Source organism: Cherax quadricarinatus, chromosome 76 (assembly GCF_038502225.1).
Source record: "Cherax quadricarinatus isolate ZL_2023a chromosome 76, ASM3850222v1, whole genome shotgun sequence".
In the NCBI taxonomy this organism is placed as follows: domain Eukaryota; kingdom Metazoa; phylum Arthropoda; class Malacostraca; order Decapoda; family Parastacidae; genus Cherax; species Cherax quadricarinatus.
This window is the reverse complement of record NC_091367.1, coordinates 16,340,771-16,353,062: the sequence shown is the minus strand read 5'-3', so window position 1 is coordinate 16,353,062 and position 12,292 is coordinate 16,340,771. Positions and strand designations below refer to the sequence as shown.

General features: G+C 39.3%; 1 protein-coding gene across 1 annotated transcript in view; it reads left to right on the top strand.

Annotated features, from left to right (window-relative positions):
* The first annotated feature begins 958 nt into the window (after window positions 1-958).
* Window positions 959-12,292, top strand: part of Cbp53E (Calbindin 53E) — a 182,706-nt gene continuing 171,372 nt past the window's right edge. Inside the window, exon 1 of the mRNA XM_070101331.1 lies at window positions 959-1,090. The gene's annotated coding sequence lies outside the window, so the exon portion shown is untranslated. The remainder of the gene's footprint in view (window positions 1,091-12,292) is intronic.

Below are 12,292 nucleotides of genomic sequence, written 5' to 3'. Positions count from 1 at the left end.
GGTAAGATTTATTAGGAAGCAAGACAAATGCACCTTGAAGCGTGTCTGCGTCACATGATGAGCCGCTACGGAGATGTTGGTTATCTGACCGATGCCGTATCTGGCTTACCCTTTTAAGACTTAAAGATAACAACATTTAATGTTGCATGAATGTCATTAGGTTTGACTTCCGTTACAGTCTTAACGGCGTCTGTTAGAGCGTAATGTTCAGTACATTCCCATGATGTTGCGTAAATGCTTATTCCTGATTTAGTGGAAGTAAATAGTCAGAAATAATACATCTGTTGCCAGTTCATAAAAAGATGACTTCTACCACCACCTTACCAAACCTACTGCCCCCTCCAACACGTTACCTACTCCTGCCACTACCACAACTTTACCTCCTGCTACCACTACTACCCTACCTGCCACCATTTCACCATCTGCTATCGAAACTTCTTTGCCTCTTACCACACACCCCTCACCTCACCTGCCACCACCACCTCACCGCAACCTCAATTCCTGCCGCCACCACCACCTACCTCCTCCACCTGCCACCACCACCATTCTACTTCCTTCTGCCACCACTACCATCTACTTCCCCCTGCCACCACCACCACCACCACCATCTACTTCCTCCTGCCACCACCACCATCTACTTCCTCCTGCCGCCGCCACCACCACCATCGTCCACTTCCTCCTGAAGCCACCACCACCACCATCTACTTCCTCCTGCCGCCACCACCACCATCTACTTCCTCCTGCCAACAACACGTTACTTTTTGCCATCACCCATTCACCTAACCTTCTCTTGCCACCATCTCCTAACGTCGTCCTGGCACCACCCCCTCCCCTCCTTCCCTGAACTATCACACAGTAATTAGCGACCTAGTTGTGATTATCAGACAAGACGATCCAGTCCCTTTCCCTCCCTACGTGAAAAAACAAGCAATATTCTACTATCTTACGCTTTCTTCTACAGGCAGCCCAGCGGGATCCTGAGAGGCGACTGAAGCAACCCTTGAGCTCCTGAAGTTCCAGAGAGCGTGTGTGTGTGTGCGCGCGCGCGTGTGTGCAGTCCAGGAGGATTTGACGTTCTTGTCTGACAGAGGTAAGCTGTTCCTCTGGGAGTCGCTTTTATGACTGCTGGCTGCCACTGCCGCATATTGTGACTTGATGTTTACGGGACTGGCACTGCCGTATATTGCGACTTGATGTTTACTGGACCAACAAGCCGATAAACAGTATAAAAAGACTTGTAATGTGTACTTCAATACTGAGCCATTTTATGTCTGATAAATACCTCAGGTAACAACCTAAGATGAGTACTTTTTATGCCGTTAAGAGAGATATAACGCAATGAAAATAAAAATCACTAAATGAAATTTCATTTATATTTAAAAATTAGAAAGTTGAACGCCACGGCAGAATGAACAATGTATTCTAAATCGTCTTTAACAGTGTTAGATTATGTAAATTTATTCACACAGTTCTGTCAGGCTAAATGACAACTAACACTTTTTTCTTTGCTTGCTAGACAGCAGTCTCTCTCAAAACAATGATTTACAAGTATTTTCTGGATGACGCTGATCATTCGTAAGTAAAGATATTAGATAAAAGGACACAAGTGCAAATAATGTAACAATAAAATGTCACATTAGTTGTACTTGTGTCCTCTTACGTTACATATCGTCGGTAATTCTACCAACATATATACAAATATTTCTATTAGTGGTTGGATTTGAGAAGGTCTGTTTCAGTGTTCCTCCTCTGTTATGTTTTTGTGTAGTATTAGCAGTAAAGATCTCGAGGTATACCGAGGGTCAGGAAGAACCGGGAAAGGAAATCACCTATATGGAGGTCACGTGTAAATTCACTCCTACAACCAGTCAACTCTCAGTTCTTTAAATATATCACAGTAAGATAAACTGTTAACTGTCCATGAGTAAGTCAGACTGTTACTGTTATTCATGAGTAACACAGACTGTTACACAGTTATTCATAAGTAACACACACTTACAGTTATTCATGAGTAACTCAGACTGTTACAGTTATACATTATAATATGCTATAGTTAATATGTTTTTTTTTACTTTAAGGAGCACTGAAAGCAATGCATATATGTAATTTAATAAGCAGCTTCATTAACACACACCCATGTAAACACAAACCAAACCACGGGCGGGAATAGAACCCGCGATCAATCATAAAACTCCAGACCGACTAGCTAGCCACTGGGCCAGCTAGCTACAGTAAGATTCGTCCAACTAGATATATTTATACATCATTGGAAGGTTAGCAATCGTGTCATTACGATTTCCTGAGTCATAAACACAATCAAGCAGTTAAGGGCCTCTCTCGCATATTTAATCATACAAAGTCATACGCAAACTGTAATCTTGATTCCAATGTATTTAGCGACGAGATACTGACAAGTCTACCACTGTAATGTGCCTAGAAAGTGACCTACAAACACTTAGGCAATTTTGTGAAAAACATATCAGTGTGGAAGTTTATTAAGGTTATGATGTAGACATAAACTTTAACAAGTGTCTGTTTTGTGTTAACTATTTATTATACTTTGTAAGGTTTGCTCACAAAATATTTTTTATCTAATATCATAAAATTTACATTACTGTTATTGTCTCCAGACTTGAACTGAGTAGCATCTGTGTAGGATATGTGATAACTGTGTATGTGATAACTTATCAGTTTCATAAGATAAAATCTGTGCTCTAGATTTCGCCTCTTTTTCCTATGCTTTTCCTGTGCTTCTCCTAATGGCACAAAGACCTGTTTCACGTCTGTGTGTCACTTTTCACTGCTGTATGATACCATTTAACTATACTTTCATAGGTGAGTGAACAATATTCCTGTGATTATCGTTCACCCACGCCAGCTTCTCAGAACTTAATGGAAGCTACCTGGATGGGAGGGCTTCCTATCTCCCTATCTCTCTCTCTCTCTCTCTCTCTCTCTCTCTCTCTCTCTCTCTCTCTCTCTCTCTGGGTCTCTCGAAGCTTATCGCTGGTTCAGTGTGGAAGTGCTGCTGTTGGTTCACTGATTCTTTCCTGATCTTCACTTTTAAGAATTCTTAAAAGGTTTTGTAAATCTTTAAACATAACTGGCGGTAACTCAATGTGTATAATAGTACTCTTGTGTTCTTGTGCGTTACATGTCCTAAGGATTTTAAAAAGAATCCATAAGTATGTCTTGTGAATGGTTACATGACATTTCTGTTATGATACCTCTGTCCAAAGCTTGTCTCTAAATACTCTATGTTGTGCGCTGTTGCAGTCAGGAAACCGGAATTACGCTCCTTAACATTGTAAATGGAACTTTCGTTTTAGGACCTGTGTGTGTCCATAGTAGCGTGTTTGACAGTCGCTTTTGTTCCATATTTGTTCTCGTTGGTTAAAGAGTTGACAGTCTTACAGCATTGGACATATTTTATATATATGTTGACCAGATTAGTATTATTATTATTCGTAAAGATTCGCCGGTAATTTTCCCGGCCCGGGCCTTTTCCAAGTGGTGGCCCAGCCTTGGCTCCCTCTTTAGGGAGTGTCTGAGACCTAAGTCTCCCATGGAAGGAGGCATAAGTACCTCCTCATCTTTGGGACCAACTGTCCCCTCTGGTCTGCCATCCCCGCCCCAGGGGAGCTAATGGGAATGACAGTGTTTTGAGCTGTAAGCTCGGGCTCAGGCACCTACCCAACCCTAGAAGGGTTAGGCATGGTGTAAATTGTTGACCAGAGTGTACATAGTGCATATTCAAACAGTCATTCTAACTCGTAAAAACGCAATACTATGTAAATATATAAAATGCGAGAGAGTACACTGGGTTTTGTTTACTAATAAGCACTATTTAATTCTTAATATAGATACAGATACAAACCATTTTAAGTAGTATTTATATTTGATTTTTCAACTCCCTGGATACATATTGAAAATTTATTAAATACTGAGGTTCACCCTTGGTGACAAAACATTATTCTTCAAGTACTCTTATTTCGGCCTACATACAGGTCTGTCATTGTGATTTGGAAGGAGGAATCCATATAAATCCAAGGCACTTGTGTAAATAAGTAATACCACTGCCTAAGGTAATTGCCTCCAACTTGATTAAACTGAATCCTGAGGAAACGTAATTTAGAACATAGGTGTGCTGTGGAGATCCTGATTTTACTCATTTAACTCTTTCTGGCCATCAGTCCATCCGTGTGTCCGTTTTCGTGTAAATAAGGCACATGTGCAACACTTGGGTATCTCTTTTCGTCCGAACGTTTTGCCTGTACAACTGGCTTCGGTTTCTAAAGCCAAAAGACATGTGGCCTAACTTTAACTAGTAGCAGTGTACTAGTGTGTTATTTTGTAATACGTGAAATGTATTAAAGGCAGATTTTTGTGTTGTATATATTGTTGCATATATTTTTATAAAGGTGAGTTTACCTGCCCTTCCTGGTAAACAGACTTAAAGTATTGACCAGTTGTTTTAGATTTTGTTTAGTTTACGAAGCATAGGGGCTTAGGGTGGCTTATTCTTAGATAACGTTATATATACCTCTATTCAAGGTATTTCATCCCCCCCCAAACTTCCATGTTAATTTCACAATACCTGTCACTGGCTTTCACATTTATGCCTGTTCCATTGAATCCACCATCACCGCCATCACTATCACTCTTACCACCACTACCACAATTATCACTATTATCACCTCCACACAACACTATTATCACCACTACTACAATTATCACTATTATCACCACCACCACAACTATCACTTATCGCTACCACTACTACAGTTATCACTAACACCACAACCTCACCCAAAATATCAGCTCCATTACTACCTTTACCACCTCCATCTCCCTCTTGTAATTACACCAGTAATTCTTAAAAAAAAAATAATCGGAAAATCCGATTGGCATTGTGAGTTCCCCCATCTGTGTAATCACTTTAAAATTATTTATGCTTTTCTAACAGATAGATTAAAGTTCTGGTCCCTTAATCTCCATGTCAAAGGTTCTCTCTGGGTCTCTGTCGCTGGCAAAATGTACATTGATATCTCATTTGTCAAGTGATAATGTTGTCATGATCCGAGATTGAACGAGGCTTGTGTGTCAGTGTTCGTACGTGGTGTTGTACATGTATGCCCTCGCTTCTCTGCGTTTAGTACAATGTACGATGAAAATAAATGGTATAAAATACTGACACAATGGAAACAAACACATATGCAGTTTAAGATCTGTTTGTGACTTGAAAAAGTCCACTGTGTGGGCGAAACGTTGTCAATAAAGGATCACATTAAACTGCAAATGTTTATGTTTCTACAATGTACGAGTTGTGTAGACAGCATATATTAGTTATAGCTTGTGTATAGCCTGTATTAGGTAATATGTATATAAACAGAAGTAGTATAGCCTTGTTCTTATAGGTGAAGTACGTTTTAAGATGCTAAATCATCTCTGTTATGTTAACCATACAAAGATCCCACTTCACCGTAGTTTAGCTTAATTTACTTGAGTGTGAGTGTGAGTGTGAGTGTGTGTGTGTGTGTGTGTGTGTGTGTGTGTGTGTATACTCACCAATTTGTACTCGCCTATTTGTGGTTGCAGGGGTCAAGACTCAGCTCCTGGCCCCGCCTCTTCACTGACCGCTACTACGTCCTCTCTCTCTCCCTGCTCTATGAGCTTTATCATACCTCCTTTTAAAACTATGTATGGTTCTTGCCTCCACTACATCACTTGCCAGACTGTTCCACTTAATGACAACTCTATGACTGAAGAAATACTTCCTAACATTCCTTTGACTCATCTGAGTCTTCAACTTCCAATCGTGACCCCTTCTCTCTGTGTCCCATCTCTGGAATATCCTGTGTCTGTCCACCGTATCTATTCCTCGCAGTATTTTGTATGTCGCTATCATGTCTCCCCTAATACAATACAATACAGTGACTGCAGCAATACACAAACAGAACACACTACGGTTCGACTTGGACTATTAATTACTTACACACAGTGTGACTAATAACACACAGTGTGACTAGTTAATAGTCCAGGTCGGACTGAAACATCGTCGTAAGTTTATTTCTCCTACGTACAGATTATTTGTGTATTTGAGATACGTTTCACTAGCGTCAACCGCTGCTAAGGTTCCATAATTCTCGGGTTCGACAGTGAAAGGATTACTGTACGAATCACTACATTTATAATATTAGGTTCGTCTGGAAAGTTCATTTTTTGAAGTTCAACGAATAGCATTAAAAGCTGGCAATGAAGCAGCAAGACAACTCGTTAAATAACATCAAGAACATCTACTTTGCCATAGTTTAAATTGATCACAGTTTTGCACTGCTGAGAAGACGAAAAGTTCTAAAATCCTTTCCATACGACATGTGAAATCGCCTCAATATTTTACAGGTAATTGTTTCGCTAATACTATTTCAAGTAACATAAAATATAGATCACTGCATTTTAAGCGAAAACGGAGGTCACGGAAGAGTTTTTTGAACGAGATCAAGTCTTAAAGTTTGCGATTAGCGACTGAGGCCACGAGATTTAAACGAACAATCGGGAGATTACTCTATGCTAATCTGAACAGATGCGCGTAAGCTGCTGCCTGACTTTGGGCTTGATTGTTCACTTTGGCCTTGATGGCTAGTAAGAACTCCAGTAGCTCCAGATCACCTGTGAAAATGGGTAGAAATTGGGCCGTATTGTTATTATTACGAATATATTGACTACTCGCACCAGAACTCATTGAAGATAATATCCTGCTAATAGAGTTAGGATCTGGTCTAGGCTTAGTAGGAGACCCAGTGTCAGAGACTGTCCATGCATTACAAGGGTCAATAACTATCTCCTACATAGTTACTGGGCAGCACACGGCATGTCACTGAACAGTCTTAAGAAAGTACAATACACATTTACACAAATAACCCGCACATAAAAGAGAGAAGCTTACGACGACGTTTCGGTCCGATTTGGACCATTGACAAAGTCACACTGCCAGTGTGACTTTGTCAATGGTCCAAGTCGGACCGAAACGTCGTCGTAAGCTTCTCTCTTTTATGTGCGGGTTATTTGTGTATCGTTCCAGTCACGGTATTGTGCCTTTTTGTTATTTATGAATAATACACATTTATTAATAATAAAATGAATATTAAAATAACTAAAGAACTGAAGAGATAGACAATATCAACAAATATAAATTAATAATTCTTCACAGCACGTCAAAGGAAAAAAACAGACTACCTTCAACAGTAGACAAAATTGAAACAGAGAAAAAATTGAAAATAACACGAAGATAAAACTCACAGCCAAGATGAATACGAGGCTGTACCACACAGAACAAGACTGAAATAACAGAAGCCACCTGAATTGATAGCGATATTTATATAACCCCTGGTTAACGATATTTTTTCACTCCATAAGTATGTTCAGGTGCCAGTACTGACCGAATTTATTCCCATAAGGAATATTGTGAAGTAGATTAGTCCATTTCAGACCCCCAAACATACACGTACAAACGCACTTACATAAATACACTTACATAATTGGTCGCATTCGGAGGTAATCGTTATGCGGGGGTCCACTGTACTTGGAATGATGCTATACCTGATGAACTGATAAATTAGACACATGTGCAACTCTTGGGTATCTTTATTGAGGAAACGTTTCGCCACACAGTGGCTTCATCAGTCCATACGTAGGAGAAACTTGAAGAACAGGAGGAGAATGAGGTAATCAGTCCCTCAACCTTGAGTCGATGTGTTCAGTCCATCAGTCTATAAGCTGCTTCTCATAAGCTGCTTCTTATAAGCTGCTTCTCAGCTCATATGCCGTATTCTATTCAAGATTGATGGACTGAACACATCGACTCAATTTGAGGGACTGATTACCTCATTCTCCTCCTGTTCTTCAAGTTTCTCCTACGTATGGACTGATGAAGCCACTGTGTGGCGAAACGTTTCCTCAATAAAGATACCCAAGAGTTGCACATGTGTCTAATTTATCAACATGTCGGTTCTCTGAACCATTCATCTACAAACCTGATGAACTACACAATTATCTCAATTTAATTTCCTTTATTATGAGCGGGTGTGGCTTGGACCTGCCTTGAATGGGCCAGTAGGCCTGCTGTAGTGCTCCTTCATTCTTATGTTAATGATTTTATGAGATACTACCCTCTGAGCTGTCGTATTATTCTCCTGTACTTTAATTTAAAACTGAAGACTAATGACAAAGACTCGTAATGCTCACAGAATTCAAATTAACGAATATATCTGTCACAAAGGCCATGGTAATCAAACAGATAGACAAACTGAAACAAAATAAGTCCCCGGGATCCGACGAGTTGTTTTCCAAGGTACTTAAAGAATGCAAGATGGAACTTAGCCTTTAACGAGCGTATTTAATGCGTCCATTCTAATTGGTGTTGTGCCAGATATGTGGACGATAGCTAATGCAGTTTCTATATTCAAATCAGGGGATAAGTCCATTCCATCAAAATAATCCGTCCAATCAGCCTGACGTCTATATTAGGCAAATTATTAGAATCAATTAAAGTTAAGACACATGTGCAACATCTGGATATCTTTATTGTAGACGTTTCGCCATCCAGTGGCTTTATCAATACAGATTCTAGGACATAATAGGAAGACAGTAGAACTATATACAAAAGATGAGGTAATCAGTCCCTCGGCCTTGGAGTTAGTGTTCACAGCATCGTGGTGGAGGAGAATCTGGAGCAACGCCAGTCTTCTTGCCTTTGCTCCAGATTCTCCTCCACCACGATGCTGTGAACACTAACTCCAAGGCCGAGGGACTGATTACCTCATCTTTTGTATATAGTTCTACTGTCTTCCTATTATGTCCTAGAATCTGTATTGATAAAGCAACTGGATGGCGAAACGTCTACAATAAAGATATCCAGATGTTGCACATGTGTCTTAACTTTCAGGCAAATTATTAAAATCAATTAAAGGTGATATTATTAAAAGTCATCTTGAAGAGCATAATTTGATTAATGAATCTCAGCATGGGTTCACGAGAGGTCGTCCCTTCCTGACAAATTTACTGACGTTCCTCAATACAACATTTGAGGTAGAAGATACGAGTAAAGAATACAATATTGTTTGTTTGGATTTCAGTAAAGCCTTCAACAGAATATCTCACAAAAGACTCTTAAGAAAAGTGGCACCTCATGGTATAGGAGGAAAAGTTCTAGCATGGATAGAGGCATGGCTTACCAATGGGGTAAAATCTGAATGGGGATTAGTCACTAGTGGCGTTCCACAAGAATCAGTTTTAGGCCCTCTGTTGTTCATAATTTACATTAATGACCTTGATGAAGGAATTACAAATGATATGAGCAAATTTGCTGATACAAAAACAGGCCGTATAATTCTTTCTGGCGAAGATATCAATGAACTCCAGGAGTATTTGGACAAATTAATGTCTTGGTGTGAAAAATGACAGATGAAGTTCAGTGTGGACAAGTGTAAAGTACTAGTCCTTGGTAATGAAAATAACCCTCTATGTTATAAACTTGTACAAGAATGGTATACAATACCGACAAGATGAAATTGAGACACTTGTGCAACATCTGGGTATCTTTATTGTAGACGTATCGCCATCCAGTGGCTTTTTCAATACAAATTCCAGGACATAACTTGAAGACAGGAGAACTATGTACAGAAGATGAGGTAATCAGTCCCTCAACCTAGCAGTAGGTGCGAAGAGCACCATAGTCGTGGAGTAAAGCCTGATCATAATGTGAAAAAGACTTGGGTGTCATGATAAGCAGAAATCTAAAGCCAAGACAGCAGTGCTTAAGTGTGCACAACAAAGCTAACAGATTTCTAGGATTTATTTCAAGAATCATTAGTAACAGAAGTCCAAAAGCTATTTTACAGCTCTATACATCCGTAGTGAGGCCTCATTTGGATTATGCCGCTCAAGTTTGGTCTCCTTACTACAGGATGGATATAGACTCATTGGAGAACATACAGAGAAGAATGACTTAAATGATTTACTGTATAAAGAATCTCCCGAATGAAGATAGACTTAGAGCCTTGAATCTCCACTCTCTGGAGAGACGTAGAATTAGGGGAGATATCATCGAAGTGTATAAGTGGATGATGGACATAAACAAAGGTGACAATAAAGTACTGAGGGTGTCGAACCAGGTAAAAACCAGTAATAATGGATTTAAGTTGGATAAATTTAGATTTAGAAAGGATATAGGTAAATACTGGTTTTCTAACAGAGTTGTGGATGCGCGGAACAATCTTCCGTGTAGGGTGATCGAGGCTACGACCTTGGGTAGCTTTAAAAAGAGATTTGACAAATATATGAGTGGGAGGGGCTGAGTTTGATTCGTGTCGTGGGTAGGGGAGTAAATTCTTAGCTTTGGGTAGTGGTGGTTTTGATAAGGACGTGCCTTGTATGAGCCAGTTGGCCTTCTGCAGTGTTCCTCCATTCTTATGTTATGTTCTAAACCCACTAAAATTAAGCCTGGATCGAAGGTAATGTTGTATTAATGTTGGTAGAATTACCAACAATATATAAAGTAAAGGGCACAAGTGCAACTAATGTGACATTTTAATGTGGGAACGTTTCGCGCCTACATTTAGTAATTGTAAACATTTGCTGCAAATGTACCCATCTGTTTGCACAGCTAGTTCACGAGGTGTTGTACGCAAAATTATCTACCCTTCATCATGTAAAGTATATGTTCATCGCAATGTTATTTATGCAGTGCCATAGTCTAGAGACTGTTCCTGTCCTACAATTTCTAACGATACCACGGGCGGGATTTGAACCCGCGGTCAGAGTCAAAATTCCAAACCGTTTGTTTGCAATCGTGTCATTATGATTTCGTGAGTCAAGCTACAATTTCTATGCTTTAAAATGTATTACTGTTTCTTGATAATAAGAGAAATCACGAAAGCGCTAATGTCTCCCCAAAAATAAAGATTATAATAGGCTTTACCATCAATTTATAACACAAGCCGAGAATCCATTACCATAATCTATGTTCATGCGACTGAAACTGAGGAATTTGTGTGTAAGATTGAATCCGATGCAGAAATAGAACAGTACAGTGGACCCCCGCATAACGATTACCTCCGAATGCGACCAATTATGTAAGTGTATTTATGTAAGTGCGTTTGTACGTGTATGTTTGGGGGTCTGAAATGGACTAATCTACTTCACAATATTTCTTATGGGAATAAATTCGGTCAGTACTGGCACCTGAGCATACTTATGGAGTGAAAAAAATATCGATAACCGGGGGTCCACAGTATTAGATGCAACAAAATAACAGTGTCAGCTCACACGAAAACATTTCAGTGTCATCAATGTTACCATCAACTAAACTGCAGTGTCAACAAAATACTACACAATTTTCACTAACAACAAATGTATAAGCTACTTCGTTACAACATTAGAGTGTCAACACCAACAATACTACAGTACTACAGCGTCAGCACTGACAGTACTACATAATCATTATCAGCAGTACTACAGTATCATTATCAGCAGTACTACAGTATCATTATCAGCAGTACTACTGTATCATTATCAGCAGTACTACAGTATCATTATCAGCAGTACTACAGTATCATTATCAGCAGTACTACAGTATCATTATCAGCAGTACTACAGTATCATTATCAGCAGTACTACAGTATCATTATCAGCGGTACTACAGTATCATTATCAGCAGTACTACAGTATCATTATCAGCGGTACTACAGTATCATTATCAGCAGTACTACAGTATCATTATCAGCAGTACTACAGTATCATTATCAGTACTACAGTATCATTATCAGCAGTACTACTGTATCATTATCAGCGGTACTACTGTATCATTATCAGCAGTACTACAGTATCATTATCAGCGGTACTACTGTATCATTATCAGCAGTACTACAGTATCATTATCAGCGGTACTACTGTATCATTATCAGCAGTACTACAGTATCATTATCAGCAGTACTACAGTATCATTATCAGCAGTACTACAGTATCATTATCAGCAGTACTACAGTATCATTATCAGCAGTACTACTGTATCATTATCAGCAGTACTACTGTATCATTATCAGCAGTACTACAGTATCATTATCAGCGGTACTACTGTATCATTATCAGCAGTACTACAGTATCATTATCAGCGGTACTACTGTATCATTATCAGCAGTACTACAGTATCATTATCAGCGGTACTACTGTATCATTATCAGCAGTACTACTGTATCATTATCAGCGGTACTACAGTATCATTATCAGCAGTACT